Source organism: Branchiostoma floridae, chromosome 13 (assembly GCF_000003815.2).
Source record: "Branchiostoma floridae strain S238N-H82 chromosome 13, Bfl_VNyyK, whole genome shotgun sequence".
Taxonomy (NCBI): domain Eukaryota; kingdom Metazoa; phylum Chordata; class Leptocardii; order Amphioxiformes; family Branchiostomatidae; genus Branchiostoma; species Branchiostoma floridae.
Genome location: NC_049991.1, coordinates 13,720,560 through 13,726,559, shown reverse-complemented (window position 1 = coordinate 13,726,559; position 6,000 = coordinate 13,720,560).

Sequence of the window (6,000 nt, the reverse complement as noted above, 5' to 3'; positions counted from 1 at the left end):
CTGCTGCTAGCAGTCCCCGCATGTCGCAAACCGTGCTTTTTCCCCAGGCACGGTTTGGGGCAGCGGGGACTGCCCCAAAACCGTGCCTAGGCACGGTTTGTGGCAAGGCACGGTTCGGGGCGCAACAGTGCAGATTATACTGGTTCGCCCCAGTATAGTGTAGGGGCAGAGACGCCGCAATACGAGATACCAGCGCATGGGGGCAGTAGTAAACTGCCTGCCGAATAAGGCAAAAATTAACATAGCTTTCTTGTCTTGATAGCCTGTCGCAATCCTCTTGGTATGGAGTCTGGTGCCATACCTGATGAGAGCATCACGGCGTCCTACTACTATGAGGACTACCCGGGGGACCTCATGCACGCTCCCTTTCGTGGCCGGTTAAACGGACGCGGTGGTGTAGGCGCCTGGGCAGGCGGCAGAAACACGGGGACATGGCTCCAGGTAGTCATAGAATTATACAATGTAATAATAGATTTGCTCCGGTTGAAAAAAAATGTTCCAGTGATGGAGACATTTATCAACTTTGTTGTTAACCTAATTATATAAAGTCGGTTTTCATTGATCACAACTGTTGATATTTCGTGTACTTTGTGTGGACCTTTATCAATTCGGGGCATTGGGTTTGCCTCACTGAAAAAAAGTAGACTTAATTTGTGTCCACCAATATCATTCGGCTTAATTCAAGCTAAATGTCTAAGTATCTGATCAAAACATCTAATCTTTTATCATAGATAATAAAAATTATTATGTTAACTTTTAGGTGGATCTAGGAAAAATGTTCTACGTCACTGGCACCATCACTCAGGGTCGCCACTGGAATGCTGCCGAATGGGTGACCTCCTACAAACTACAGTACAGTGCAGATGCAGCACGTTGGACGACATATTCGGGCAGCGATGGCTCAGATAAAGTATCTAGAATAGAAGGATTTCCTCTTATTCGTTTAGATTTATAAATCATACATTACAGTAGGAAGGAACATGAAATACTGATTAAATTTTGCAAAATTTAGAAAAAATGAACGGCGGTAAATTGCATGCTTCGTACACAAAGGGCAATTCACATTAACGGTATGATAAATAACAATTGCCATGAATACAAAAACATTATGGTTATTAATTATGATAGGTAATGATGAATTTAGATGGTAACATCATTTTCCACAAGGTTTACAAATAAGCACTTTATTTGCGTAATTAATGCTGGAGGAAACACCTTGAGCCATGTAATTTGGGTATTGATGGATGTATTTAGTTTGCAAATTAGGACTTTGATGAAAATTATTCAGTAAATGCTTCAATGTCAAGTCATAGTAATCGAAGGGCTTATATACACTAACTAGATAAAGGTAAAGCTAGTCCCATAGCCTTTTTAAGGCCGTAGGGGTAGTGGGTTGTTATCCACTGTGTCTACGGTATGATATTGGGAGGTGGAGCCTAACCCTCTCCTGCACCACCTTTTACCTCCCCAACCAAAGTCAGGTACCCATTTTTACACCTGGATGGGCGAGGAAAGTCGTGTAACGTACCTTTCCTAAGAGCACAAGATTGGTAGCATGACAGGTTTTGAACCCAGGACCTCTAGGTTCTGGGACAGGCACTCACTACTACCTAGTAAATAAACAGGCTGAAGCTATTTATTTACTTTCCAGGTCTTTCCAGGGAACACGGACATGGGCACCCCTGTAACTAACATGCTTTATGAACCTGTTGAGGCCCGGTGTGTGCGTTTTCTTCCACAAACTATGAATGGTGGCGCATCAATGAGGGTGGAGATTCTTGGCTGCAACACAAATAGTAGGTCTTGATGCGATTAATAAACAACTTGTCTGTACGTGGTCGGAATTTAAATAAAATAAAAGTTAATTTAACGGCATTAACTTAACGGCATTTCAACAGTTCCCGCGAGTTTAAACCCTCTCTACATCGATAGTTGTACTTGCCCTTGCGCCCGCAGAAGGGCACAAGTCCACCCCGGCATATTCCCTCCCTGACATAAGAACCTTCACGGCGGAAAACCTGGCCGCGATATGTTGAACATTGCGAATATGTCCCCTCCCCCGAAGAATTACTATTCTTATTATTCTTGTATGATGTAATTTTTATTGAAACATGTAATTTCATCTTTTACTCTAACTATGATGAATGTATTCAACCACTTAAAAAACAACCAAGTTTACAGTTGCGTGCACTGCGAAGCTGTGAAATTTCATGACTACTACTACTACTACTACAAAGTACTAACGTTACTACATTACGCAAGCGCCCGCAAAATGGCCGCGAATGAGGGCCTGAGGGTACACTGATGACTTTAGGCCAGGAAGAAGGGATCAGCTCTCAAATGACATTACTATATCTAACATATTAACCATAATACATATATACATATAGTACCTCAAATCGGTCAACTTTCCAAGGGCGTCCCGCAAGTACCAGATCGCGACTCTTTCCCAGTACTTATGTATGTATATACCATTGACGCCTTGGTTCTTTCACATGCAAAGTAGCTAATTAACGCTATACTGGCGGCAACGCGCCCGAAATGATGACGGTGGCACGCGAGGGGTGGGTAGGCACGAAGGAATGTCTCCCACCCATTGTCTGTCGATTAAATGTTCGTAGGGCTCTCTTTAGTTGCAGCATGTGTTTTCAGAGAAGGATCCTTCAAATGTACAGGACGGGTGAAGGGCGATTTCAATCTCTTGTCGGTTCGACAGATGAGTGTGTGTGTGCCAAGTTTTGGTCTTTATGTTGACGTGACCTTGAAATGATTAGATTCCATCATCTTTTGTGGCAATCCATAAGCACGCACTTCGTTTCGAGGACGCATGCGCGGCTAGAGGAATTGTGGGTAATATGTCATGGGTGAAGGCCCCTAATTTGTAAACAGTCGACGTCTTGACCATTGTCTCGATTTGCAGAACAATGTCCAGACATGATTTGTTTATGTCTCAGGGGCTTTCATCATTGACGCGTTACCCATAATTCATGTTGCTGCGCATACGTACGGTAAATGTGCTTTATTTGTGCACGAATATTTGCTGCCGGTGGTCTGCAGTAAGGTTTTGTGTGATACAAAAAGTAGGTCCATCGTTCGGGTTTAGATTTAATTGTATGGCAGCATTTGCATGAAAGAATTATTACATGTTTATCATACTGCCACTGTTAGATCTTAACATATCATGAACATGCTATAATGTTGAATTATATAGATTCGTGAATATGTTACGAAATGAAGCATATTTGAGGTTTGCTGGAAAAAGTTGATCTTTTTTTTTATTTCCTTTATTCAATTTTCCCGCCCTATCATAAGTGAATCATGCCTTCACATGCCATCATGACAATGGCGTTGTTTATGCGAAATGATAAAGTTTCATTTTTCTCATCAGGAAACCACTCCTTTGAGGTCCTCCGTGCTGCAAACCAGCAGTATAATGGAGTCGACTTCTTCGCCATCGAGGCCAAACTCCCGGCCGACGGTCTGTCTGCCACTGAGAACTGGTGCAGGGACTACCAGAACCTCTGTGCTGGGTACGGACTGAGGCCAACGGGCTGTGGGGAGGATTATGCGGTCGTAAACGGAAGTGGAACCACGCCCGACAGGATCCGGTAGGTTTTTTATTTGACACCTGGAACAGTAATGTTTACTTGACGTCCTCTCTGCCATGTTGGAGTCATCTGCGCCATGTTGGATAAGCCTTCTCACACTTGTTACCACGCATGCGCGGGTGAAAGGAACTCTGGGTAATATGTCAAAGTTGAAGGCCCCCAGGAAATCAACATTCCGCCATTTTGCAGGGACCATTACGTTCCGGACATTGTTACACAAATCGAAACAATGGTAGAGACGAGACTTTTGACGTCTGAGGGCCTTCAACTTTGACATATTACCCAGAGGTCCTCTGACCCGCGCATGTTAACTAGTGTGAGAAGGCTTAATTAAGCTTATTACAGTTAACGCCCGAAAAGCACGCAGTACATACTGTAATATTTTAGAAAATTGAATTTTCATGTATGACTAGGGAAACACATCTTACCAAAGGTTGATCATTGTTTTACCTGAATAAAAGCTTTATTGTGAATCGAGATTTAGTGACACAAGAGGTTCTAGGGTGTGGTCGTGAGGCGTTTTATGTACATGGTAATTAGGGAGGCAAGTCTTAATTAATAAGCTTCTAATCATTATCTAATGTTAGAATTAGGCACATTTTTGTGGAGAGCCACACCCCGAGCACGTCAAAGTATCCATCACACTTCCCGGTGTGAGTGAATCAAATAAATCTGTCCGGAAACGCAGCTCACTGTACTGTTCAACATAAACATGGTGCTCAACGCGACAAGTTGGCTCAATGGGTATTGAATAGAAATAAACAAACAAACAAATATATCTTAAGATGTTGTCATGTTTCCAGGTGCGTGACTGAGTACAACTCGAACCCCTACATCAACAACGCGCTTGACTGTGGCCCAGCCGAGGGGGTTGCCAAGGTGGCGAACCTGGCTTTCTCAGCCAGGGCCACGTGGGACAGGTGTTTCGGCTTTCTCCAATGTCACCCCAACGACTGCCATCGTGCGATACACTTCAGTCACTGGAGCTTGTCCTACACAGGGCTGGCCTTTCCTGGAGACGGGGGCGGAGATAGGATTGTGTACACCGTGTGCGCAGGCAACACAGGCAAGTATATTTCACTTAATTCGATTTCTGTCCAATGCAAACTACAATGATCATCCATAAATGCAGTATGCCTATAAGGCGTGCGTCACATTTCCAAACCGAGGCCCGACAGGGCAGGTTTCGGAAGCGAAATTAAAGGTATGATATAAAAGACACAAAGGGAAACTACACAAGAGTAAAAGAGTATTCTATACATTTCCATTTTTTGTTCCCGGCTTGGCCCCGTTTTGGAAATGTGACGTTAACCTAAGAGTATGATCCTAGCATAATGCCTTCCCGTCTCAGGACAACGATTATAAAAGAAGATAAAACTTAAGGTAGTAATCTAGCTCTCTCCCTACACTGTGTATCTCCGGCATATACTTGTTCCAGTTTAGCAAATGAAACAGTTTCAATGCTCTTGATTTGTTTTATCATTTCAGTTGTCCAATGTCCAGCGCTGACTCCGCCGGATAACGGAATGCTGAGTCCTACCGGAGTGAACTCCTACAATGACGAGGTGATGTTCACCTGTAACCAGGGGTACGAGCTGGAAGGAGCGTCTAGTGTGCGGTGCCAGGCGAACCGGACTTGGAGCGGTCCTGTTCCAACATGCACAGGTAAGACTTTTTTAAGTCATACTTGGGCCGCGATATCGTTCGATACAGGTGCTCCGGATCGGGTGATACTTTTCCGTATCACACATGCTTCCATCGATTAAATAGAACGTATAGGTAAGACAGTGCGAAGCTGTTTTTGTACAAAACGTTCCAAATGATTAGAATATACATTTGTTGTAGACGTTTTTGAATCTGAATTTTCCTCCATTCTGTTTGTAGATGCCGACGAATGTGGGACAGTAAACCGCCGGTGTGGCCACATCTGCTTCAACATCCCTTGTGGTTCCAGGTGCTTCTATACAGCCTATGCTACAATTTTCAATGCTCTTGATCAACATTTGTTTATCATTTCAGTTGTCCAATGTCCAGCGCTGACTCCGCCAGCGGACGGAACGCTGAGTCCTACCGGAGTGAACTCCTACAATGACGAGGTGATGTTCACCTGTAACCAGGGGTACGAGCTGGAAGGGGCGTCTAGTGTGAGGTGCCAGGCGAACCGAACTTGGAGCGGTCCTGTCCCAACATGCACTGGTAAGACTATGGCATCATTTCCGTGTCAGAATTTCGTATTGAAAAATGTACCTTAAAGGAGCGAAAATAGACGTAAATACGTCTACGATGCTTTGAACAAAACGTCGTTTTGGTAGGGCTGAAGGGGCCTTTTGAACGGTGCCCATACGTCCCCTTTGCACAGCTTTACAATTTCCGTGTCAAAATAACGTTCTGA